General features: G+C 35.2%; 1 protein-coding gene and 1 pseudogene across 2 annotated transcripts in view; both read right to left on the bottom strand.

Annotated features, from left to right (window-relative positions):
* CCSER1 (coiled-coil serine rich protein 1) overlaps window positions 1-26,569 on the bottom strand; it is a 1,275,653-nt gene that overhangs the window by 214,521 nt on the left and 1,034,563 nt on the right. The gene's annotated exons all lie outside the window — the stretch shown is intronic.
* LOC132692865 (eukaryotic translation initiation factor 3 subunit E pseudogene) lies at window positions 1,820-3,248 on the bottom strand (annotated as a pseudogene).

The raw sequence follows: 26,569 nt of genomic DNA, 5'->3' as shown, positions 1-26,569 counted from the left end.
AAAGATAACGTGAAGTCAGTATCTCAAGAAGTGCAGAATTAACAATAAAAAAGATGAACACACTGCACACTTTCCATTAAATTAGGGCACCAGGATAAGTTATGATTCTTTCTAATAACTCATCAAAGTATGGCAAAAGATAGTTTGTATAACTTGATGACTTACCACGTTAATGGCATTTTAAGATAAATTTTTTTCTCTTTCTTATGAACACATAATTTTCTGAGATGAGTAAGAACTAGGCATTTCAGAAACTGAAAATTATAATCCTCAAATTAATGAAGTCATAGATGTTATCCTTGAAGGCTACAATAGATAACTATTGTTTTTCTCAGCCAGCATCTAATTATCCTTCATGAAACCATATCCCAGTTTCCCTCTGAGGGAAAACATTCTGCCTCACATTTAATTCAAAAATATTTTGTGGAACTCACTTATACTTAAATCAGGACTACCGTTTTGTTAACCACTGGGATTGGTTCACTAGTGTATATTTATGCTATCAGAACCAAAAGAACACCATAAGCCTTCTGCTGTAGGTACTGGGAATGAAAAAAAGTAGTACTTGCCTTTGGACAGAAATATGAAGGATGTGGGGTGTTTCAACTACTGCTGCCATGTTCTTACCATGCAAAGCCAGAGACTGGAGTCTAACACAGCAAAAAATGGAGCCAGGACATTAAGAGATGCCAAAAATTGAGAGCTTTGTTTATTTCTAAATACAGCTGCCTCAAGTCAGCCCTACTCCTAACATTCACTCTGACTAAGCAACTAGGACTTGGCTTTCACTCACTTACAGAAAAATTTGATTCAAAAACAAAACTTCTTAAATGATCCAAAAAAAAAAGGCTCTATATAGGAATAATTTAAACTAATTAATTAATATGCTCATTAATTTAATTTAATATTTACTACCTATCCATTAGGTATGGCAAGTACTAATAATACTAATAATACTAATAATACTAATAATACTGGTAATACGGCAAGTACTAAAACCTAATTTAGAATCCATTTTGAATGATTTTATCTTTCTTTTTTTTTTCCCTAGGACATCAAGTCTTCTTAAAACAAAGATGTACTCACCTGATATAATTTGAAGATTCCTAAACCAAAATAATTTTAGCACTGAAATAGAATTCTATAGGATAGAATACTTATAGAGGACTCATAGATAAATGTTACTTCTTTTCAGTCATGTTTGATATACTGACACTACATAAAATGTCATCTCCATAAAATGTCTCATTACATGGAAACATCAAAACAAATTAGTCATGAGTTAATACAATCTTTCAGAACTGGTTGGCTGACTAGATAGATTCCTTAAAAACAAAACAAAAGAACAAAAATAGGAATAGTATCTTATGGTACAATGAATAAATTGTTTATTAGGTAAAGCATGAACTCTGGGAGAAAAGCTGGGCTTAATATCTCCCTCTAACAGTTACAATATCATGACTTTGTTGACTTTCTTAACCTTTTAAGGCATTATTCTCTCATTTGTAAAGGGAAGAAAATCACGCAAACTGTATGGATTTTGTAAGGATGTATGTTGTAAGGAATATACAGCATGTAGTATGTGACCTGATAAATAGTTATCATCCAATAAATATTGGTTTCAAAATTACTATCAAAATAATGTAATATTAGAATAAGTTGGGAGGTTTGAGAGAAAAAAACACAAACACTGAAATAAAAAATAACCTGGCTTAATTTTTCTCATGATTTCAGTAATTTTTTAATTATTTTGTACTTGGATGCTTATTATATTCTTTTCTCTTTTTTTTGAAACACAGCCAATTTTATTCAAATTCCCCAAAATTTATACTCAATATGTTGTTTCTAAAATGTATATCATCCTTTATATAATGATTTTATTATTTCATCTTTATTTTATAGTTTTTTTCATCTTCTACAGTTCTTCAACAGAAGCCAAAGTCCTCCGTTGCCCAGTTAGGAGCCTCTGACCTACTATTCTAAGTTTCTTCTCAATATTCATGGCCAATATCTGGTTTCGAAATGAAAGACTTTTGGTCTTTCCAGTCACTTGCTGATAGGGTAAGACTGTATTGTTACCCATAACCACATGACCTAATTCAGAATCAATCTTGGTATCCAGTCTAGCATTTCTAATCAAATTTACAATCCACCTTTCTTCTGGAGTCATGTATCTTCTGGAGGTTGTCTGTCAATACGTTAATGATGATACACTGGTGGATGCGACAAAAAGTCTCAAATATGAAGAGATTAGCATTTTCAATGAAATCCTCAAGACAAGCCGCCAAGAAGTCATTCACAAGTCCTGATTCACATTCAGTTTTTTCTGAGTCCCATTAAAGTCAAAGTTAACATGAAAGCAAGCATTCAACAAATTCTGTAATTAGGTCTTTATATGTGTAAGACTCCTGTTGAATAACTTTAACCAGATCTTTTAGCACCGTTCAGTGTTTTCAAATATCTTTGCTATGAACGGCTGTAGTCAAATATCATAGAAAATATGGATGCATTGTTTGAATTGCTTTAAGATACTGTGGCTGGTAAAGGAAGAGATCAGTAATGTTATCACGCCCTTTGGGTGGTTGACGAAAACAGAGACCAGTGGATGGCCATGTTTGCTCTTGAAGAAACTCAAGTAGGGGAACTCACAGAATTATTTCCTATGGTCTCTTTTAATCATGTAAGGTCTTCCGTAGCTGCATCCCAATTCTGCATTATGATCTCAAAGGCCAGTTTTCCCCAGAGTGAACTCAAAGCATTTTTATCTGTTGCTGGAACCAACATTCTAAAGAAGTAAAGATACTCTGATGCTCCAGAATAATTCCCACATTCATATTGGAATCTTGCAGACCTATAGAGTGTATCTAAATATTCCTGTCTAAAACTATGCTTGTCCTCTGTGTAGTCAAACAGCATCTAACCATCTGATTGACTGCACCTGCCTTGTAGTTTCTGGATCTTCAAACATCTTCACAATTGGTTCTGTTTCTGCCCAAAGCTGTTTCAGTTGTATAATCACTGTGGTTCTTTTCTCTCTCAGAGCATGTGGAATATCATCTGAATAAAGATTTTTGTATATATCCATAGCAAAGTATACCTTGCTGGTATCACTGAGAAAATCCAATTTCCCTTGTAATAATTCTTTTTTCATTATATATCTCTTTTATGGATAGAAACTTGAGCAGTGGAAAGACTAGATGCAGATCCAAAAAGTGTATGATGCGATTAGTCAAGTCGTATTCCACCATTTTGTCAAGGAAAGGGTCATTTTATAATTATTTCTTTAAAAATTTAGAGAATTAAAAATTTAGCACCATTCTTAGAATATTTAGAATTATCGCACAATTGAGAAAATGCAACTATATAGAAATCAACTTATAACAGATTATTTTAATATTGCCTTTTCTTGATATTATCTTTTTAAGTATGACATACAAGAAACTTATTATAGTACCAAAGCTGTGAAGCACTGATGGAGTCCAAAAATCAAAGAAAATTTTTTAAAAAGATAGTTCTCAAACTCTTTTTACGGTATGATGGGGAAAGCAGAAGAAAAATTGAATGGTAAATGAATAGCAGTCTTCAAGTAAATTCAATATTTTTGGTCATAATGCCTGTTTTTCAAAAGACTGCCAAGTGGCACTTAAAAAGTCTGTGCTTTCTTAGGACAGATAAAAATTTATATTTAAAGGCAAAAGTACACTAGCCTGTGGACATCACAGGGAATTTTGATGGTTTCCAGTTTTCTGATCTTTACTTTTGGGAATATGCTAATAACATTTAACCAGAGAAATACTGAAAAACTGCATTAACTGGTTCCAAGTTCTATGTGAAGTATTTTACATTATTTAATGTGCAGCATTTGTTCCAATTCTTACCTACAAGCCAGTAATTATATGTAAACTTAGATTTTAAGTGCGTTTTAGCTTATTTAACATAATTACATTTTGATCTTATTTCAAGGCACTTTAAGACATTTTAAAACCTGTGCTTCCTTTTTTGTTCTTCTATTAATTATAATAGGTCAACTTGTTTATGTGGTCATTTATCTTGCTATTTTCACTGCCCTCACCTAATTTCTAAAAAGTATCACATGATGACTCTTGAACTTTGATTCTTCCAGAATTAGAGTTGTTTTCTTAATGCCCAAAGTCATGTCCCAAGGGACAATTCTCTGGACTTTTATGAATATGCCTTAAAGAATCTGAAATAGAACAATTTTCAGTGCATATTGCTATACCCTCCTTCATAAGGCTAGCGCATGCCTTGCACAGAGGATTCACCCTATGTTTTGTAGCATTGTCATTAATAAAACTCTTGTATTCTCAACTTAGCTTTTGTAATAAGTGTTATATTATGTAATGGCAGACAGCACAGCCCTGGCTGCAAAGGCTGCTAGGGAAGTCTAGGCTGAAGAGAAAGAAGGTTCAGAAACAATCTGGAGAGATTTACAAAACTCATCTAGATAATAAGATTATCTACCTACAGGGTAGAGTCAGCATTCAATCCGAAGGGGCTAAACAATCTTTAATCTGATCAAGGCTATTCTCAAGGGGTTTAGGGGGAATAGAAGGACAAAGCTATTGGGTTTGGTTAGGTGCTTAGAGACTGGACCTAAAATATTGAAAATATTGTTTTTATCTCACCTCCACCACCACACACACCTCCCTGCTATGTAATTTAAAATTTATACAATAACAAACTTGAATACAGTCTTTAAAAAGTACAGGGTCTCCCATCATGAGTTAATTTTTTTTAATATAAAATCCTCATACATTAGTAACTTTACAAAAAGGCCTAATCTGGGGTGCCTGGGTGGCTCAGTCGTTTGGGCGTCCGACTTCAGCTCAGGTGACGATCTCGCGGTCTGTGAGTTCAAGCCCCGCGTCGGGCTCTGGGCTGATGGCTCAGAGCCTGAAGCCTGCTTCCAATTCTGTGTCTCCCTCTCTCTCTGCCCCTCCCCCGTTCATGCCCCATCTCTCTCTGTCTCAAAAATAAATAAACGTTAAAAAAAAAAAGTTAAAATAAAAAAAAAAAAAAACACAAAAAGGCCTAATCTTCTCCCAGAGAATGTTGAAAAAAAAATCTCCCTAGTTTTTGAGAGTGTCTGTGTTTACAGCTATCATGATTGAGGAGGAAATGCCTGTAGGAACAAAACAAGATGGTTTTATCCAGGTTCACCCGGCTGGAGCTTAGAGTCCAAATTCAGACTCAGAAATAATCCAGAATAGGAATGAGGAACAAGGTGAATGCAAAAGGGCCAGCAGGCAAACCAGTCAGAGTCATCAGGGGTGAGGTGAAGCTGCAGCCCAAGTTCACAAGATAGAAAAGAACAACTGGACATCAAAACAGAAAAACAAAGCAGATTGCTTTCAGACATATTTCTTAAAGGGCTAGGCTGTCTAATACACTTCCAATTTTGATAAGGAACTAGACAGGGTTAATTCTATCAGATACAGCCTTTAGTAACATAAGGTAGTTAGACAAGACTTGACACAGTAAGAGAATATGCTTCTTTCGTATATTACCTGGCGTCAATGTCTGTGTGTTAAATTAGGAAACTTCACAGTGGATATTCATATATCAGAAATAAGCATTCTTTTTCTTTTTTTTTCCTTTTTTTAAATTTTTTTTAACATTTATTTATTTTTGAGACAGAGAGAGACAGAGCATGAACAGGGGAGGGACAGAGAGAGAGGGAGACACAGAATCTGATGCAGGTTCCAGGCTCTGAGCTGTCAGCACAGAGCCCGACGCGGGGCTCGAACCCACGGACCGTGAGATCATGACCTGAGCCGAAGTCGGACGCTTAACCAACCGAGCCACCCAGGCATCCCAAGCATTCTTTTTCAAACATCTATTCAGTTCAAATAAATTCCTTTAAAAACATTTGTCATAATTTTTCAAGAAAGACTCTCTTCTCTTAACATCATAACAATAGCATCAGCAATCTAAACTTGACTTTTTCTAAAAATGGAACACATTTTATAATTGTTAGAAAACCAGCATCTGTCTCTTGTGAGGAACTGTAATTACTATGATCATCAACGTAATTGTGTAACGATTTCTATGAAAAAGGTACTACAAATGACCCTGTTTTAAATCAAGTCCATATGTACTTTATTTACATTTTTTAAATAAGGGGATGCATCCATATAGCTAATAAGGGAAGGCGTTCAATATATTCCTTTTTTTAATGTTTGTTTACTTTTGACAGAGAGAGAGGGACAGAGCATGAGTGGGGGAGGGGCAGAGAAAGAGGGAGACCCAGATTCAAAGCAAGCTCCAGGCTCTGAGCTGTCAGCACAGAGCCCAACACGGGCCCGAACTCACAGAATGAGAGATCATGACCTGAGCCGAAGTCAGACGCTCAACCGACTGAGCCACCCAGGTGCCCTCAATATATTCCTTAATAATTAAATCAACACAAAATACTATATTACCCAGGCACTAATAGTTTTCTTTGATGGTAGAAATTTAGAGCTCAGTTAAGTTTAACATTATGTTTCTGCAATTTTGAAGTCAGATATTAATTTCAATAGTAATATAGTAATATTTTTATGAAAATACAAATCTAGAAGCCTTATTCCATCTTAAACTCTAATTACAAAAAAACAGTTATTATTCAACTAATATTGACAATCTGTTTGAAATATGTATGCTATCAATCAGCTTAGGCTTTAAGCCCTTTACGTCATGTCATTTTTTTTTAAGTTTATTTATTTATTTTGAGAGAGACAGAGACAGCATGGGGAGAGGGAGAGGCAAGAGGCAGACACTTAACTGACTGAGCCCCCCAGGTGCCCCTTATGTTATGCCAGTTTATCTGAAAAGTTAGTCTATTCCATATCTTCTCCAGTGAAAGTACTGAGTCTTTACTGTATATAAAAAGCATTTTATCAAAGATATTCCTTACATTAATTATGCCTCCAGTTACAGCAGTTTATTAAAGGAAAAGACAGACTCGATTTTGGCTCAGGTCATGATCTCAGGGCTCGTGAGTTTCTGAGCGCTGCATGGGGCTCTACGCTGACAGCATAGAGCCTGCTTGGATTCCCTCTCTCTCTCTCTCTCTCTCTCTCTCTCTCTGCACCACCCCTGCTCACATGTGGCAAAATCTCTCTTTCTCAAAATCAATAAGTAAACATTTTTTAATTGTATAAAGGAAAAGACATAGCATAGCAAATACCGGGCTATCTTTTTGTGCAGTAGTAGCTAAGTACTAAAGACAAATGATTTTATTGACCAGCTCTATAGGATTAATTGATTTATAGATTATTAAATACTTGCATCTCATCAACTTCTATCAATAGGTAAAGATAAGTTCTAATTTTCAAACATACTCTCAGTCAAAGTAGAGTAAATGATACACATGCAAGGTGCACAGAAATAAAATGCATATATAATTACTCTTGGGCTATATGTGTTAAAATGTAACTTGATGAAATAGAGATCTTAACAACAGTTAATGAATGTGTATAAACACAAACACCATTACAGTTGAATTTCAAATCTGTTCTTCTCTTACTATGTACACACACCTTCTTCCTTTATTCTCAGCTATGTTATATAAAAGTATGGCTCTGCTGAATTTGCTCTTTTCAATCTGCAACCAAAGCTACGAATAATAGAAGTAGGGGGGTGGGAATGAGAACACAGCGAATGGGAAGTAAAATATGGCCAGAAAATGATTTTGTGATTTTTTATGTATGGTACGTTGTGAAAATGTATCCACAACTCAAACGACTTTGCATCATTGGCAGTGATGGTCGCATATTGGCAATCTTTCTTGTCTTTTTAAACTCTGAATCAATTCCCAGTCTACATGATTTAAGCATGTTTATGTCCCTGTTTCTTTGTGATGCTGCTAAAGAAATTACCACCATTGTCCACAATCACACTCAGCCTGACAGCTTCAATGCTGTCTTTCTTCACCTGAAATTTTTCCAGCTTTTCCTATAGGCATAAAACCAGTACCACTGAGAGAAGTTCTCATTTTTTCTCTCTTTGCTCATGTTGTGGATAATTGTTATAATGCTCCTTCTGTGCTTAGTCAAGGGAAACAATTTCCACTCCATTCCCTATGAGAAAAAGATCCCTTTCTCTAACCCTGCCTTATTTATTCCCCCCAACAGAATGAATAGAATGAGTGACTGTCTCATTCATGACATTGGGAAAATGCCCAATATGAATGCCCTGCTTACTCTTTTTGGTCCTCTCTCCTCTCCTTCAGACCTCCCTTCCTGATGTATTTTCCCCTTGAACAATAAACTCCCAGGGAATTGAGGGAGGCCAGGGAGTGAGGATGGCTGCTTTCTCTGTAACAGGGTAGGGGAGTTCACATCGGGTGGGGTGGGGAAATAGAAAGTACATTTTGGCCTCATTTTCTCGCTGTGACTCCTCTCCAGCTTTATCTGACCTTTACCTCCTTTACTGTAGGAACTATTTTCCCACTGGCTTAGAACACTTATAGCCTATGTAGAATATGGAGGCTCCAGGCTTAAAAATCCCAACTCAGAAATGACTATTCTAATTCCTGTGATATTACAAAGAATACATACTACTTTTCCTCATAATAACACCAGACTTTCAAAAAAAAAAAAAAAAGATTACAGAGGCAGCTGGGAGGTTTAGTTGGCTAAGTGTCTGACTTTGGCTCATGTCATGATCTCGAGGTTCATGAATTCGAGCATTATATCAGGCTCACTGCTGTTGGTGCAGAGCCCTCTTGGGATCCTCTGTCCCTCTCCCTCTTTCTCTGCCCCTTTCCCACTCCTGTCTCTCTCTTTCTCAAAATAAATAAATAGACTTAAAACATACAAAAAAAAATAAATTTAGAAGCCTTATTTCATCCCAGTGGGAAAACCCTTAGGGTAGATTCAAGATGTACAAACACTTAAATTTTTTTTTTACATTCTTTCACATTCCAGCTCATGTTGGCTTTTATCTACCTGGTAAATATATCTTCCCCAGTAAGTGTGTTTTACATGTGAAAGAAACAAGAAACAGATATAATCTCATTATAGAGAAACCAACACACACACATATATGACTGGATACAAAAACTGTCCCACTCAACTACATGTCACACACACATGAAAATGCATTTGTTTGTCAACAGAAATTAAATGATGCATATCTATTCAGACTTCTCTGATCAGTAAAGTGTTTTCTACCTTGCTTTGTAGGGTTTTTTGGGGTGTGTGTGTGTATTGTTCTCCTTTTAACTTCCTCTTTAGGCTGATTTTGGATAGCAGCAACTGCTTTCCTCATGCCTCCCCACCCAAAACTGCAAACTATACAGTACATTGCATGTAGATGTTTATTGAATATTTTAGTTTATTTAATGTATTAAGAAATACATCTAAGGAAAACCTTATGGATAGACTTATAGGCAAGACCCAGGCACACGTTCCCTGAGAAGCATGTGAAATTGAGATAACTATGATGCTGAATAAAAGACTGGGTTTGAGAAGGTATGAGCAAGTAACATTTGATTAGAAATAAAGAGACTTGGAATAAATATGGGGGTACAACTGTCTAACAAAGTCGCCCCAGGATTTTGGCATTAAGTGTGCAGAATCAACATTCTCAGTAATCTCATAGAATAGCTATTCCATTTTCTCAAAGTTTTCATTACTTAATTTATATAAATTTTGGACTATTTAAAAATCACACTGAATATCCTTTCAATCTAACTCTTTTAAGTTGCTAAATTGTTCGATTTAACTCAGCAAAATCCTAAAAATTTAAAATTCAGTGCAATGGTTAGATTGTGCTTATTTTCCAAAACACATGAATAACTTCTCAGTAATTGTTTTACCTCTGTTGTCAGTAAAATTTATTTTAAATGCAGAAAGGCTGCCACTTAATCTATTTTAAAAACTAATATGAAATGTTTTAATGTAATCACTCAAACCTAAGTTCAATCAATCAGAAAACAGTTCATTCTGCCTTGCTCTTTTGTTATTCATGTGTTATTTTCCTATAATATCAGATCCCAGCTCCTAGTTAATAGCTAAATTTAATCAGTTGTTTTAAACTATAAATTTCTTAACAGTATTATACAAATTACACATATAAATTGCATTATTGTTATTATATAAATGATGACATCACTTATTTATATACATGATAGCACCATAATTAAATTGGGTATATATGATTGTATATTTGAACTCAAGGTGGTGTTCTACCTTACTCCACTTCAAGAACTGAAAGTTATGATTGAAGAAAATAGGAGACACAACATAATGTGAAGGTAAGTTGAAAAATGAAAATCCGCATTGTGTTTTAGCCTTGATAATGGAAGGAAGGAGGGAGAGAGGGAGAGCAAATGAACATAATAGTAACATGATCTTTGCCTTCAGACTAAAAAGGAAAAAATGTTTTACAGATAGCGAGAGTCCTTCCCAGAGTTTATAATGCTTTCCTCAGCAAATAAGTTGATTGCAAGTGAATAATTTTTCAGGTGACATAACACTTGCAACTCTAGAAGACAACTCACATTTCCATTCTGAAGAGTTCTATGATAAACAAGTTATTTTATCTGATATACAGTGGCAGATGATTAAGATAGTGCATTATACTGTATTCAGAATTCTTTTTTTCAAGACTATCAATCCAACCATAATGGTATGTTATAAAAGCATGTAACTTGGACAATTCCTCTCATAACAATAGCATTCCAAATGTTTCTGCAGATGTTTGGTGAAGATTGCTTTTGTGACAAGAATGGATGTTTAGATGCTTATAAGCATAAAAATCTAACACAAGAACAAGGAGAAACATTCTCCCACGAGAGTTAGATTTGTTCCTCTCAAGCAGTTTGGAACTGAAGTTTCAACGTAGAACATTGAATAGTAAGTTTTTATCCATATTACAGAATAATGTATATTATATCACCATTTTTAATGGAGCAGAGAGAGTATCTCTCCCAAGAAACAAAGCTTTATTTTACTTTACAGGAAAAATGTCAAGACTTTACTATATAAAAAGTGGGTTCAGATTCCACTCAGTTATTTAGCAGCATGGCAATAGACAATGGGACTATAAACTAAATAAACAATATAAAAAGTTGATATGCCACCAACCTGTATTTGTCCATTAAAGCCACTGTTAAGCCTGATGGACATTGCAACTGCTAATACTCTTACTGTTTATTTCCTACTTCCTTCTGTAGCATTATAATAAGTAATCACAGTTGAGGCAAAGTGTTCTCCCTTTTTTTATTGGAACATACAGAATTTATTATATGCGACTATTGAAAAGTTTTTATATGAAAAACAAAACTTTCCAATAGCTGCATAACAAAAGGAACTAGAGACTCTGGTACCTAGAGAATTACAGATACATTAATGATTATTTTCCATTATTCCAGTGTATTTATTCTTACATAACCCTGTTCCTAAATGACTTAAAGTTAACTTAGTATTTACATCAAAAATGTTCCATATTTTTAAAGTTTTTACTTAAATTCCAGTTAGCTAACATATAGTGTAATATTGGTTTCAAGTGTACAACATAGTAATTCAACAGTTCCATACAGCACCTGGTGCTCATCACATGTGTAGTCCTTATTCTCCATTATCTATTTTACCCATCCCCCTCCCTACCTCCAAGCTGGTAACCATCAGTTTGTTCTCTATACTTAAAAGTCCTTTTCTTTGTTTGCCACCTCCACTCCTTTTTTCCCCTTTGTTCACTTGTTTTGTTTCATAAATTAACCTATGAGGAAAATCATATGGTATATGCTTTTCTTTTACTGACTTATTTCACTTAGCTTAATACTGTCTAGCACCAGCCATGTCACTGCAAATGGAAAGATTTCATTCTTTTTTTATGACTAATATTCCATTGTATATGTATACCATTTCTTCTTTATCCATTCACCAGTTTATGCACACTTGGGCTGCTTCCATATCTTGGCTAGTGTAGATAATGCTGCTATAATTATTGGAGTGCATGTAATCCTTTGAAACAGCATTTTTGTATCCTTTGTGTAAATACCTGGTAGTGCAATTGCATGATCATGGGATAGTTCTATTTTTAACTTTCTGAAGGACCTCTATACTGTTTTCCACATTGGCTGCACCAGTTTACATTCCCACCATCACTGAAAGAGGGTCCCCCTTTCTCCACATCCTCACCAACACCTGTTGTTGATTTTAGCCATTCTGACAAGTGTGAAGTGACATCTCATTGTAGCATTGATTTATATTTCCCTGATGATGAGTGATGTCGAGCAGCTTTTCATATGGCTGTTGGCCACCTGCATGACTTCTATGGACAAATGTCTGTTCATGTCTTCTGCCCATTTTTAATTAGATTATTCTTTTTAGGGGTGTTGAGTATTAAAAGTTCTTTATATATTCTGGATACTAACAGTTAACAGGTATTTCATTTGCAAATGTTTTCTCTCATTCCATAGGTTGCCTTTCAGTTCTATTGATTGTTTCCTTCACTGTGCAGAAGATTTGTATTTTGAAGAAGTCTCAATAGTTTATTTTTACTTTTGCTTCCCTTGCGTTAGGAAATATACCCAATAAGCAGTTGCTATGGCTGATGTCAAAGAGGTTACTGCCTTCATTCTCCTCTAGGATTTTTATGGTTTCAGGTCTCACATTTAGGTCTCTAATCCATTTTGAATTTGTTTTTTGTGTTTGGTATAATAAAGTGGTCCACTTTCATTCATTCTTTTGCATGTTACTGTCCAGTTTTCCAAAACACTATTTGCTGAAGGGGCTATATTTTTTTCCACTGAATATTATTTTCCTGCTTTATCAAAGTTTAATTGACTATATAGTTGTGGGTTCATTTCTGGGGTTCTATCCTGCTCCATTGATCTATGTGCCTATTTTTGTGCCAGTGCCATACTGTTTTGATTACTATAGATTTGTAATATAACTTGAAGCCTGGAATTGTAATGGCTCTAGCTTTGCTTTTCATTTTCAAGGTTGCTTTGGCTATTCAGGGTCTTTTGTGGTTCCATACAAATTTTAGGATTGTTTGTTCTAGCTCTGTGAAACACGCTATTGGTATTTTGACAGGGTTTGCTTTAAATGTGTAAATTGCCTTGAGTAGTATAGACATTTAGTAACATTTGTTCTTCCAATCAATGAGCATGGAATGTTTTTCCATTTCTTTATGTCATCTTCAATTTGTTTCATCCATGTTTCATATTATCAGAGTACACATCTGTCACTTCTTTGGTTAGATTTATTCCTAGGTATCTTATTATTTTTGGTTCAATTATAAATGGAATTGTTTTCTTAATTTCACTTTCTGCTGCTTCATTATTAGTGTACAGAAAGTGACAGATTTCTGTATATTGATTTTGTATTCTGGAACTTTACTGAATTCATTTATCAGTTCTAGGATTATTTGGTGGAGTTTCTTGGGTTTTCTGTACAGAGTATCATGTCATCTGAGAAAGAGTGGAAGTTTGACTTCTTGCTTGCTGATTTGGATAACTTTTATTTTTTTGTTGTCTCATAGTTGTGTCTAGGACTTCCAGTACTATGTTGAATGAAAGTGGTTAGAGCGGACATCCCTGTCTTATTCCTGACTGTAGAAGAAAAGCTCTCAGTTTTCCCCCATTTAGGATGATATTAGCCATGGATTTTTTTTATATATGGTCTTTATTATATTGAGGAATATTTCCTATAAACCTACTTTGTTGAGGGTTTTTATCATGAATGGATGTTGTAAGTTGCCATACATTTTCTTTCTGCAACTATTGAAATGATCACATGGTTCTTATCCTTTGTTTTACTAATACGGTATATCAGGTTGATTGATTTGTAAATATTGAACCACCTTGCAACCTAGGAATAAAACCCCCTTCGTCATGTTGAATGATTATTTTTAATGTTTTTATTTATTTTGAGAGAGAGAGAGGGAAGGGCAGAGAGAGAGGAGACAGAGAATCACAAGCAGGCTCCCCACTGTCAGCACAGAGCCCCACATGGGGCCCATCCCATGAAATGTGAGATCATGACCTGAGTTGAAATCAAGAGTTGGACACTCAACTGACTGAGCCACCTAAGTGCCCCAAAGTGAATGATGTTTTTAATGCATTGTTGGATTCAATTTGCTAGTATTTAATTGAGAATTTTATATCTGTGCTCATCATGGCTATTGGCCTGTAATTCTATATTTTAGTGCAGTCTGTAATCTAGTTTATTTATCAGGGTAATGCTGGCTTCATAGAATAAATTTGGAAGTTTTCCTTTCTTTTCTATTTTTTGGAATAGTTTGAGAAGAATAGGTATTTACTTTTCTTTAATGTTTGGTAGAATTCCCCTGGGAAGCTATCTTGCCCTGGACTTTTATTTGTTTATGTGTTTGTTTTATTTATTTTTGAATACTGATTCAATTTCCTTGCTAGTTATCAGTCTGCTCAAGTTTTTTATGTCTTCTTGTTTCTCTTTTGGTAGTTTATGTGTGTCTAAGACTTTGCCCATTTCTTCCATGTTCCCCAATTTGTTTGCAGATCATTTTTCACAATATTCTCTCATAATTTTTGTATTTCTGTGGTATTGGTTATTTCTCCTCTCACATTTTTTGTTTGATTTAATTGTGTCATTTCTCTTTTCTTTTTGATAAGTGTGCCTAGAGGTTTATCAATTTTATTACTTTTTTCAAAGAACCAGCTTCAGGTTTCATTGTCATATTCTATTATATTTTTAGTTCTATATTGCCTATTTTTGCTCTAATCTTTATTATTTCCTTATTTCCTTCCTTCTGCTGGCTTTAGGCTCCATTTGTTGTTCTTTTTCTAGCTCCATTAGGTGTAAGGTGAAGTTGCTTATTTGAGATTTTTCTTGCTTCTTGAGGTAGGCCTGTATTGGTATATACTTCGTTTTTTAGGATTGCTTTTACTGCATCCCAAAAGTTTTGGACCATTGTGTTTTTATTTTCATTTGTTTCCATGTATTTTTTTTTCTTTTTTGCTTTCCTAGTTGACCCATTTATTATTTAGTAGCATGTTCTTTAACCTCCATGTATTTGTGTTCTTTCCAAATTTTTTTTTTCTTGTGGTGGACTTCTAATTTCGTAGTATTATGGTCAAAAAAGGTGCATGGCAGGATTTCAGTCTTTTTGTATTTGTGGAGGCCTGTTTTGTGACCTAGTATGTGATCCACTCTGGAGCATGTTCCATGTGCACTTGAAAAGAATTTGTATTCTGCTGTTTTAGGATGAATTATTCTGAATATATCTGTTAAGTCCATCTGGTCCAGTGTGTCATTCAAAACCATTGTTTCCTTGTTCATTTTCTGTTTAGATAATCTGCCCATCAAGTGGGGTGTTAAAGTCCCCTATTATTGTGTTATTAATTATCAATTAATAAAAAATTAACAATTTATGTTTGTTATTAATTGTTTTATATATTTGGGTGCTTCATGATGCGGGTGTAAATATTTACAGTTGTTATATCTTTCGTTATATCTTCTTGGTGGAATGTCCCCTTTATGATCATGTAATGCCCTTTTTTGTCTCTTTTTACAGTCTTTGTTTTAAAGTCTAATTTGTCCAATGTAAGTATTGCTACTCCAGCTTTTTTTGACATCCATTTGGGTGATAATTATTTCTCCACCCCCTCACTTTCAATCTGCAGGTGTCTTTAGGTCTAAAATGAGTCTTGTAGGCAGCATAAGACGGGTCTTTTTTGTTTGTTTGTTTTTGTTTTGTTTTGTTTTGATCTGTTCTGATACCCCAGTCTTTTGATTGGGGCATTTAGTCCATTTACATTCAAAATATTTATTGATAGATATGTATTTATTGTCATTTTTTTACTTGTTTTGTTGTTTCTGGAGAGTTTTTTGATTCTTTCTTGTCTTTGTAACTTTTGGTCTATCCTTTCCACTCAAAGAGTCCCCTTGAATATTTCACGTAGGGCTCATTTAGTGATCATGAACTTATTTAGCTTTTGTTTGGAAAACTGTTTATCTTTCCTTCTATTCTGAATGAGAGCCTTGCTGGGTAGAGTATTCTTGGCTGCCATTTTTTTCCAATTCAGCACTTTGAATATAATATGCCACTCCCTTCTGGCTTGCCAAATTCCTTGAGACATCTCTAGTTACCCTTAATAGATTTTCCCTTGTAAGTTAAGGACTTCATTTGTCTTGCTGCTTTTAAGATATTTTCTTTATCACTGTATTTGCTTTCACTGTATTTGGCAAATGTAATTACAATATGTCTCAGTATTGGTGTACTTTTGTTGATTTTGATGGGAGTTGTCTGTGCCCCCTGGATCTGGATGTCTATTTCCTTCCAAATAATAGGGAAGTTTTCTGCTTTATTTCTTGAAATAAATTTTCAGCCTTCATTTCTCTCTCTTCTTCTGGGACTCCTAAAATACAAATGTTATTACATTTGATGGAGTCACTGAGTTCACTCTATCTATTCTCCTGTTGTATAATTCTTTCTCTCTATTGTTCAGCTTCATTATTTTCCATAATTTTGTCTTCTAGGTCACTAATTCATTTCTCTGATTCTTCCAACTTGCTGTTAATTGCGTCAACTGTGTTTCCAATCTCATTTATTGCAATCTTCACTTCTGATTGATTCTTTTTTAATTCTTTTATCTCAATTATAAGGGTCTCCCTGATGTCTTCTATTCGTTTCTCAAGCCCAGTGAGTATCCTTATAATTGTTGCTTTAAATTCTTCATCAGACATGTTACTTATATAGTTTTGCTTACATCTCTGGCCATGGCCTTATCTTGTTATTTTATTTGGAATAAATTTCTCCATCTTTGCATTTTGTCTAAGTCTCTGCCTCCTTCTCTATGTTATAAAAGCCAGTTATTTCTCCTGCTCCTGAACATAATGGTCTTATGCAGAAGTCATATAGTTCCAGGGTATGGTGCTTCAGTGAGTGTCTCTGGTGTGTGCCATGTGTGCTACGCTATTGTGTTTTTGGCTGCTCTGTCCTTCACATCAGTCATCTGCAGAGGCTCTACTTGCCTAATGTGGGCAGTGTTTGGTCCCCAAGCCTGAATGTGGTGAGTTTTAACTAGATGTTCTCTGGTCTGCCTGTGAAATGAGACCTGACACCAACTGTACCTGAACTGGAGCTCTGCAGAACTCACTGGTGGGGAGACATGGTGTGGGCAGGGGTTTCTGCTGGTCTTCTGGGGGAGGGCCCTGCCACACTGGGACTCAGGCAAGCTTGACCAGGAAGGTAGTTCTGCCAGAGCACAAGGATGTGGGGCTTGGTATAAACAAATTAGGCAGCGAGTGATGGTGCTGAGCTGCTTCCCTTGGGTGGTTCTGTGTTTATGCTGAGGGGCGGGGGAGGGAAATGGTACCAGCCAACTCTCTTGTTCCCAGAGAAGCATCTCTGTGAATGCTGCCTCTGTAACCTCCTCCCTATGTGACCCTGTCATCCTTCAGATCAGTTTCCACACTGTGTCTAGGTTTTTTGCCTGTCTTCTCTCTAGGAGCAGTGCAGTGCCCTCAGAGCTCCATCCCAGTAAAACCTACTGACCTTTAGAAGTCCGGGCTTTAGAGACCTGGGGTGGGCAGGGTCCTGTGCAGGTCTTTTGGGGAAGGGACCCACCATGCTGGGACTAAGGCAAGCTTGACTGAGAAGGGAAGTACCACCAGAGCACAGGGCCGGTGGGGCTTGGGGTTAGCAAGTTACGCAATCAGTGTCTGCACTGAGCTGCTTCTCTCAGGTGGGTCTGTGTTTATATAGAGATGTGCAGGAGGAGATGGGCACAGGCAGTTCCTCTTTTCCCCAGAGAGGCGTCTCTGGGAATGCTGCCTCTCAGGGACACACTCTAAGAAGCATGATAATATCCCCACTGTGTGCCCCAAGCATTTTTCAGATCTCTGTTTCCACACTGTCTGCCTCTGGGTTGTTTGCCCTCCTTCTCTCCAGGAGCAGAGCAGTGTCCTTCAGGCTCTACCCCAGCCACTCTGGCTTACCGTTAAAACTCCAGGCTTTAAGCCCCGCAGGTTGCAAGAATGCATGAAATTCAGCCCTTCTCATTTTCCAAGCCAATGGCTTTGGGGAAATGCTCTCTTTGTGTATTTCCCTATATGTTCCTCTCTGTCTCACTCTTGTCCATGACCATGGCTCCCCTCACTCTGCAGCACCGTGTTTCTCTCCTGAACCACATCTCTGCCCTTCCTACCTTCTTCAGTGTGGACTTTTTTCTCCCTTTAGTTATGGAGTTTGTTCAGTCAGTCTTCAGGTTGATAACTAGGTTATTTAGGATGATCTGATAGCCAACTAGTTGTGTTTGTGAGACCAGAAGAGCCTAGGGTTCACCTCCTCCACCACTGTCTACCTCTCTAAAATTTTCCTACTTGGATATATTTCTCTTTTAATTATACATTCCTTGAGACCAGAGAACCTTTCTTTAATATTAATTGAAAAGTGCTTACAATCTAGTATTATAGTTTATAAATGTAGCACAGGGTTTATGAGCACTCAATAATGCAGATAATGATGGCAATAGTATTTGATAATATGTAAGCAATGCTTTCCAGGTTAAAAAAAAAAAAGAAAATTATACTTTGATTAGCAAGGAAAATATTATTTTGATTTAAGAATTTTTTCAATTATGCTACAACTAATTACATTATTTTTAAAATAGCATGAACCAGAAAATAAGATTAATCGTACACTTTAATTAGTTTTTAATGACCTAACTGGTTTCAACACAAAGAAAACCATGTTAAGTAAATCAACACAGCACACTTTTAGAAATTATCAAAATTTCAATAAGTTAATGAGAATCTAATGTCTCATTATCATTCATTTTTATTGACTTCAGTTTGTTGGAAATGCATTAAGGTATTTATATATATGAACCTAATTTGGGTGGAGGTGAAAACAACCCTATGTTAGAAATACTTTGCAAAGAGTTTATATTGATAATATAGACTGATACATTTGAAAGATACAGGATTTGTAGTTGGATTTCAGGTCTAGCCTGACAACACTTATTAGTGAACAAATATCCATATTGTGTTATAAAGACTTCGGGTGCCTGTGTTGATTGAGCTTATAGCCTACTGGGTGGTATACTGTATCAAATAATCAAATTTTTCTTAAATGTGAAAATAAATATCCAAATTAAAACAAAAAACAAAAACTTATAGAGATTCTGTTTCCATTATTTTATGCAAATTTTAAAGGTCAGTTGACAAGGAGGTGAAGGATGATTTTCCTAAGGACCTGCCAAAGGACTGAGATCTGAAAATCAAATAGGAATTAATTAGGTAAAAGGAATGGAAGAAAGGCTAAGTGCCAGTGTCCTGCAGTATGTGGAGGCAGAGAAGAATCAGGAAGAAAAGGTCACAATGGCAGAGCAGAGAGCCAGGAGAAATTGAAACAAGATGAGGTTAGAAGGACAGGGAGGGCCAGATTTTACAGGCCCTTATAAACATATTAAGTTTTTCTTGAGTTTGCAAGCGTGATTCCAGAACTACAGTCAGATTATCAAATGTGCATTTTGAAGAAAAACAATGAAAATAAACACAAAACAAAAATTAGACTGAAGTGTCTATAGTGGAATGTAACAATGGAGGGAAATAGCTCAGACAGGACTATTTTGAGGAAATAGCAATGAAAGATTTAAAAAAGTTACTCAACTCCTCTGGATGTCATTCTTCTCAAATGTAAAATAAGGATTGCCCTGGAAGACTTCAAAGATCCCTTTCATATCTAACATTCTATGATTCAGGTGGTTGGAAAGTGAAATCTGTACTTAATGGCCAGGATACTGGTTATTGAAAGTTTGTCTCCAATTTGAATCTATCTCTGTAATTTCAAACCCATATTTTCCACTACGTCCTTATCATCAATAATAATAGCAAAAAGATAAGTAACAGAACAAAATTAAATGTACTTCTAAATAAACAACAGACCTGTAAATTATAATAGTCCTACCTCTGGATGATAGTGAAAATACTGCTTATCAAAAGTATAAATGCAGTAAAAGCAGTACTTTTATAGAAGGAAACATATAGACTTAAGGGATTACATTAGAAAGAAGTAAAGGCTAAGAGTTAAGTTAAAAATCCAAAATTAGAAGTCAAGAAAAAAAAATGGAATTACCCAAATTACACAGTAGATAGAAAATACTACTCTTAAGAAGAAATCAATGAAAAGAAAAACAAAGGAGGAACAATTAAGTAGAATGACTAATAAAATTAGCAAGCCTCTGGAAAATAAGTAAAATCAAAAGAGAGAAGCAAGCAAAAGCATTAGAAATTAAAAGCAAGACAGGACTATAAATGTGGCAGGAAGTAAAAGATAAAAATATTATCAACAGTTTTATGTACAATATATTTGAAGTTTAGGTGAATGGAAAATTCCAAAATAAAAATTACTAAAACCAATTCAGGAAGAAAATAAAAATACGTTTGTATCTTTTTAAATAAGTGTCATTTAAAAAATGAATATAAAATCTTCCCAGAAAAACACCAGAAGCTCACATTTTTACAGGTGAATTCTTGTGAATATTAAATAATACCAACAATCATTCTCTTTCAGAAATGAAAAAGAGGTAACATCACCCTGTACATATACTCAATATCATCTACGAAAGCCCAATATAACCTTGTTTTCAACCACCAGAGAAAGTCAAATCAAGAAACTAATTTACACAGGAATCTTACTCATGTAATGTGGATACCAAAATCCTAAAGAAAATCATAGCAAACCAAATCCAGTAAATGCTAAGAGAAAATATCTGATATATTGTGTTTATTCTAAGAATGACAGATTGATTCAAAATTAGCAAATCTATTAATATAATTAGTACATTAAAATATCAGAAACAAAAAATTAATATGTTTATCTCACAGAACTATGTAATACAGCAAATACCATACCCAATGGCGACATTTTAAAAGCATTCCAGAAATGAGATAAATTTACCCATGCTATTTCTATTCAAAACTGCATTATGAATTCTAGCTAGTACAATTGTACAGGAATAATTAATAAAAGCCTCAGAATATTAGGATAAAATTGTCATTACTTACAGATAATGTTATACTTTTAAAATTAATAACATTGTTTGGCAAGATGTCTGGATATAAGTTTAATATATCAAAAATATTTTCCCTTTATCTTTCAATTTGTTAATGTTCATAGGTATTTTAACTACCATTCTTTCTGGGGAAGATAAATTAAAGCTCTATATGATGTGAAGCCACACTCATACACTCTGTTTTTCTTCATATGTTAATCCAATAAATCTAGACTTATTTACTGAGCAAAGTTATATACAAATATTTTAAATATATGTATTTATTCTATATTCTAAGTCTTGAAATTCTAGAAATCAAAAGTCAGAAAAGCAAATTTTACATTGTTAAAAAAAAAAGTTACTCACTCAAAGGAAAATCCAGAAGTTTTGAAAACAGACATTCATTTCTAAAATGATTCATACATTTTTAATCAATAGATAAACATTTTCATTTCTCAAACCAAAAGTAATAAATCTTTTATTCTGTGATGATACTATGGTAGACTATGAATATTTAATTACATTTTCCAAACTCTTTCTTTGCTGTGAAGACTGAGCAGAGTGTTGCCATGTATATTGTTACGAGAACTGAAGTAGTTTAAAAGTAAACATGAGTGAATTGGTTCACATATTAGTCATATGGCAGGCAGCCAAGTCTGGAAAGCTCTGTGCAGCTTTGGGAGTAGAAATGGATGAAAGAAGAGACTTTTATTTCAGCATAATTTTGCTGTTGAGATTTGATCTTCATGCTGAAAATCTGTGGCACTATTAACCTTGACACAAGGCTAATGTTCATTTTTAAAAAATTTTTTTAATGTTTATTTAATTTTGAAAGAAGGAGACAGAGCATGAGGGGGAGAGGCACAGAGAGAGCAGGAGACACAATATTGGAAGCAGGCTCCAGGCTCTGAGCTGTCAGCACAGAGGCCAATGCAGGGCTCAAACTCAAAGACTGTGAGATCGTGGCCTGAGGTAAAGTCGGACGCTCAGCCCACTGAGCCACCCAGGCGCCCAGCTAATATTCATTTTGTTTTCTTCATCTAGTCATTCCCTCTGCTGCCTTTCTGATACCTGTTCTCCCTTCCTGTTTACAGAGGGAATCTTGATTCCTGCCCCCCACCTCCCTGCACAGGTACCAGGGTGTGCCCGCTAAACATATTTGCTCCCTCTAGCTCTTTAGCATCTATAAATGACATGTAGCACAATTCTAGGCTATAAGCTATAGGCAGCGGTTGGTGCCTGTCAAATTTTCTAAGTAAACATTCTCTGGGAAATAAACCCTGGGACCCTTCTTTTTCCTTCCTGCCTCCAATCCAGACACAAAAATTCAGATATACAATAGCCTCTCTTGTGCCGATGATGACAAAAGCCACCTATTATGTTAATGAAACCAGAAGAAAGAAAGAGAAGACTACTGCTAACCCATTTGGTACCTTGGGAATTAGAAGTAAGGTATTCCCTCTGGAAAAAGGGAAGTCTGAACCATTCACAGTCCCCTTTTCACACACAGATGTCCTGCTGCAGGACCTAAACTGCTCAGTAACGCATGGTAACCCTAAGAAAAAGTCCAGGACCTTACTAATTTCACTGAGGCACTGTTACAGCCTTAGATTGCTAGTCCCATATTTCCTGTGCTTGAAACAGATAAATTGTATGTTTATACATATGACAGTGGTACAGTTTTTGTTTGTTTATTACTCATAGCCAAATGTATCATTACCATTGCCGTTTTATACTCATATATATATATATATATATATATATATATATATATATATCTGCTGATGAATATGTATTCAAAACATAAACTGTTATATTCCTAAGTAAAATAATATTACTATATGTAATATTTTTCAAGTTAAAAATTTTTTAATTTCATTGGAAATTTAAATTTTAAAAAATCGAACTTGTTTTTAAAACCGGTACCCAGTATTTTACTCATATAAACAAATATGTGAACACAGATAACATCTGTGAGATCCCTTCTAAACCCTTTGCTGAGCAAAATAAGCAATTAAATCATTTTGACACTTTAAAAAATAGCAAACTGGTTTGAGATAGACCCTAAAGACTGATATTCTCCATATTATAAAAATGTAAAAGTATTAAATAACATAAGAAAAAAATAATATAATTTGGGAGAGAGAACAGATGAATGCAAAATAAAACACCATATGGACAAAGTCACCATAAAGACACTGAGTTGTCTTAGGCATATCTATCCCAGTTGCTTCCACTGTAAAGTGAGCAAATGTATTAAATTATCTTAAGATTATCTTCAGCTTTAGCACAAATATTTATGAATTTGAAATGATCATAAGTGAAATTTAATGTTGTTGTCTGTAAAAATTCACTCATTTCTTCAGCCTGTATTTCGTGGAGTGTCCATTGCATAACGATGGGGAATGTAGAAGGCAGCAGGGTACATAATCAAGGTTGTCTCCTTTAAGTCAGACCTCAGAAAGGCAGAAACAAGAGGAAAGTCCCTCAGTCTCTGAGGCAGGATTTTAGAGCATAGCGAAAGGAGTTCTAGTCTTAGGAAAAGCGAATTCTGTGTAAGGAATGCCCCATGGGGCTATATACTCATGAGCTATTGTGCCAACAATGTCTTTCTTATTCTCTTCAGCAGAAAATTTATGCCAAACTGATTATAATGTGGGGCTGAAAGCTTCAAATTAGACTGATTAGACTGTTGGAACTTTACATGAAAGACAATCTTTTTTTTTTTGTTTATAAAAAAATGGTTCAAGGTTTAATCTCCGCTAAATAGCCTGAATATATGTATTTTTAAATATTCTTCATCCAGATTACTTCTATTTATATCATTATGTGTAAGTTAGGTCATCTTTCATCAGTAAAATTTCAATTTACTTGAAAAACAGATTAATGTTTTAGAGATCTTAAGTGTTTTTGAAAAAGTGGGTGGGGCGCCACAATTTCCTTGGGTACTAGCTAAAAATACAGAGTCCCGGGCATAACCTAAACTGACAGAATCAGAATGTCTAAAAATGAGACCTATGAATCTGCATTTTTAGTAGGCTTTCGGGTGGTAACCACTAAAGCTTAAGAACTACTGTTCTTGACTTATTCATAACAGAGACCATCTGCTTATCTATATTGAAAAGGCAACATGGACAGTCACCAAACACCTGTCCTCATAATTGCCAGCTACTCTGCCCTTTCAGCCTGGTTGGATTTCCTCCTGTTGGCTAGAGCTAGATCTAGCTTTCCAGTGCCTACGCAAGTCTAATGGATATTCATCTTTTACAGGTTTAGTTATTTACTATTGGTACTTAAACCCTACCTATAGGGATATGTCCATATCTTAAAGAGACAATAAGTGTTCTTTTGCTGCCATGTTGTTTTCTTGGTATCATGCTAAAAGGCTGTTTTAGGGCCAACTGCCTAACCACTCTTATTTCTATCTTTATAGTTTAGTTGATATAGTATAGTTTAGTTGATCAAGGAGCTCTTTTGCTGTAGCTATTGCTGGAGAAATAACATGAGATTAGTATTCCAGGCATACTACCTTTTTTTTTTTTTTTCATTCATTTGGCATGTGCCTTAGGCTGTATGTCTACTGAAGCTATTGGAAATATTTTCAGACCTATATATTAAATCAAAGCAAGGACATACATTGAAAACACATTCTGAATAATAGCTAAACATAAAATTTTCTGTAAAAACATAAATATCTATGGTTCTTTTTCATTTGATTAATATAATGTGTTTTTGATTATTCATTTAATAAGCTTTTTATTGTGCAATTACTATGTGCTAGCCACTGTGTTAGATCATAGGGAAACAGAAATGAAAATGAGAAGAAAAGGCCACTTCCTTTAGAAGTTGAGAATAAAATCTATATAGGAATTGCTCTTGGAAGTAGTCATCTTAGTAACCAATTCTTCATAAAATTATCTTCACAAAATTTTTAAATCATATCAACTTGTAAGAAATATTTGGGTACCGACTTATTAGGGAGATGGGGAAGGGCTGAAATCTATAGAAACTCAGATATCTAAAATTGACTAAATTATTGAATTGGGATGAATTTCCAAGAAAGAATTAAATTGAGCCACTCATGTAGCCCAGGGACAAATCAGTGAAGTGAGAGACTCCTGAAGAACATCAGATTATTTAATAAGAAAAATAAAAAGAAATTGTACTTTTCTTTTTTTTTTTTTTTCTTTTCTTGTGTCAATATAGTTTAGTAGACTTGTAACTCTGCTCAAGGTAAAACAATTTTGGGAAAGCATTGTTTTTGCTATAAATGATTCTGTACTCAGCATTTTGAATAATTCATTTATTCATTCAATATTCATTCAGTGCCTATTTTGAAACCTCCTTGATTTATCCCATTTTGCTGGAGATAAAATAGTGAGTAAGAGCCCATGTTTCCTGTCCTTACGGAAATTCCATTTGTGAGAGGTAGACTGATGTTAATCAAATGATGTCCAAAAGTTGTACTTGTAAAAGGAAACATTTCCTATGGAAATATATGATGTGAGAAGAGAGTAAAATAGGAATTGGACTGGTCAGGGAAATCTTGGAAGGCTTCTCTGAGGAGCTGCTGTGCATATGAGATCTGAAGACCATGAGATGAGGGAGATGGCAGAACATTCATGTTCACAGGCTCTTTCTACTCTGGAGGGAAAGCAGCATATTTGAGAATCTAAGTATAAGCACAATTTCATTTTTGAAAAATTATAAAAGGAAAACCAAGCTATAGCTGAAAGCAAAATGGATCTATTTCCCAATAAAGACAGAATTTTAAGAGGGAAAGTATCTCATGAACAATAAAGAAAATAAGTTAAACTGATTGGCTTCAGATAACACAACTACAAATAATAAAAAAGATCAGCTGCTATTGAGTACACTAGGTTTCTAAGAAATCCCTGATTGTTGGGGTGCCTGGGTGGCTCATTTGGTTAAGCATCTGACTTCCGCTCAGGTCATGGTCTCATGGTTCGTGAGTTTAAGGTTCGTTAATTCAAGATTCATGAATTCGAGCCCTGCTTCGGGCTCTGTGCTGACAGCTCAGAGCCTGGAGCCTGCTTCGGATTCTGTGTCTCTCTCTCTCTCTCTCTCTCTCTCGTGCTGGGTCTCTCTCTGTCTCTTAAAAACTGAATAAACATTGGGGCGCCTGGGTGGCTCAGTCGGTTAAGCGCCCGACTTCAGCTCAGGTCACGATCTCACGGTCCGTGAGTTCGAGCCCCGTGTCGGGCTCTGGGCTGATGGCCCAGAGCCTGGAGCCTGCTTCCGGTTCTGTGTCTCCCTCTCTCTCTGCCCCTCCCCCGTTCATGCTCTGTCTCTCTCTGTCTCAAAAATAAATAAATGTTAAAAAAAAAAATTAAAAAAAAAAAAAAAAAAAAAACTGAATAAACATGAAAAGAAAAGAAAAGAAAAGAAAAGAAAAGAAAAGAAAAAAGAAATCCCTGATTGCTTAGATCAAGCTGTATTCAGTGCCTTTCTTGTAATTTCTACCTCCCATATGGCATGGGCACTGAGCTGTTAAAATGAATGCCTTTTGTCAAATGCAGGCCGTGGAATAAAATCTAACCATTTATGCTATAA

The sequence above is a fragment of the Panthera onca genome, chromosome B1 (genome assembly GCF_046562875.1).
Source record: "Panthera onca isolate mPanOnc1 chromosome B1, mPanOnc1 haplotype 2, whole genome shotgun sequence".
Lineage (NCBI taxonomy): Eukaryota > Metazoa > Chordata > Mammalia > Carnivora > Felidae > Panthera > Panthera onca.
The sequence above is the reverse complement of the archived record's forward strand: the minus strand, read 5'-3'. Positions and strand labels throughout refer to the sequence as shown.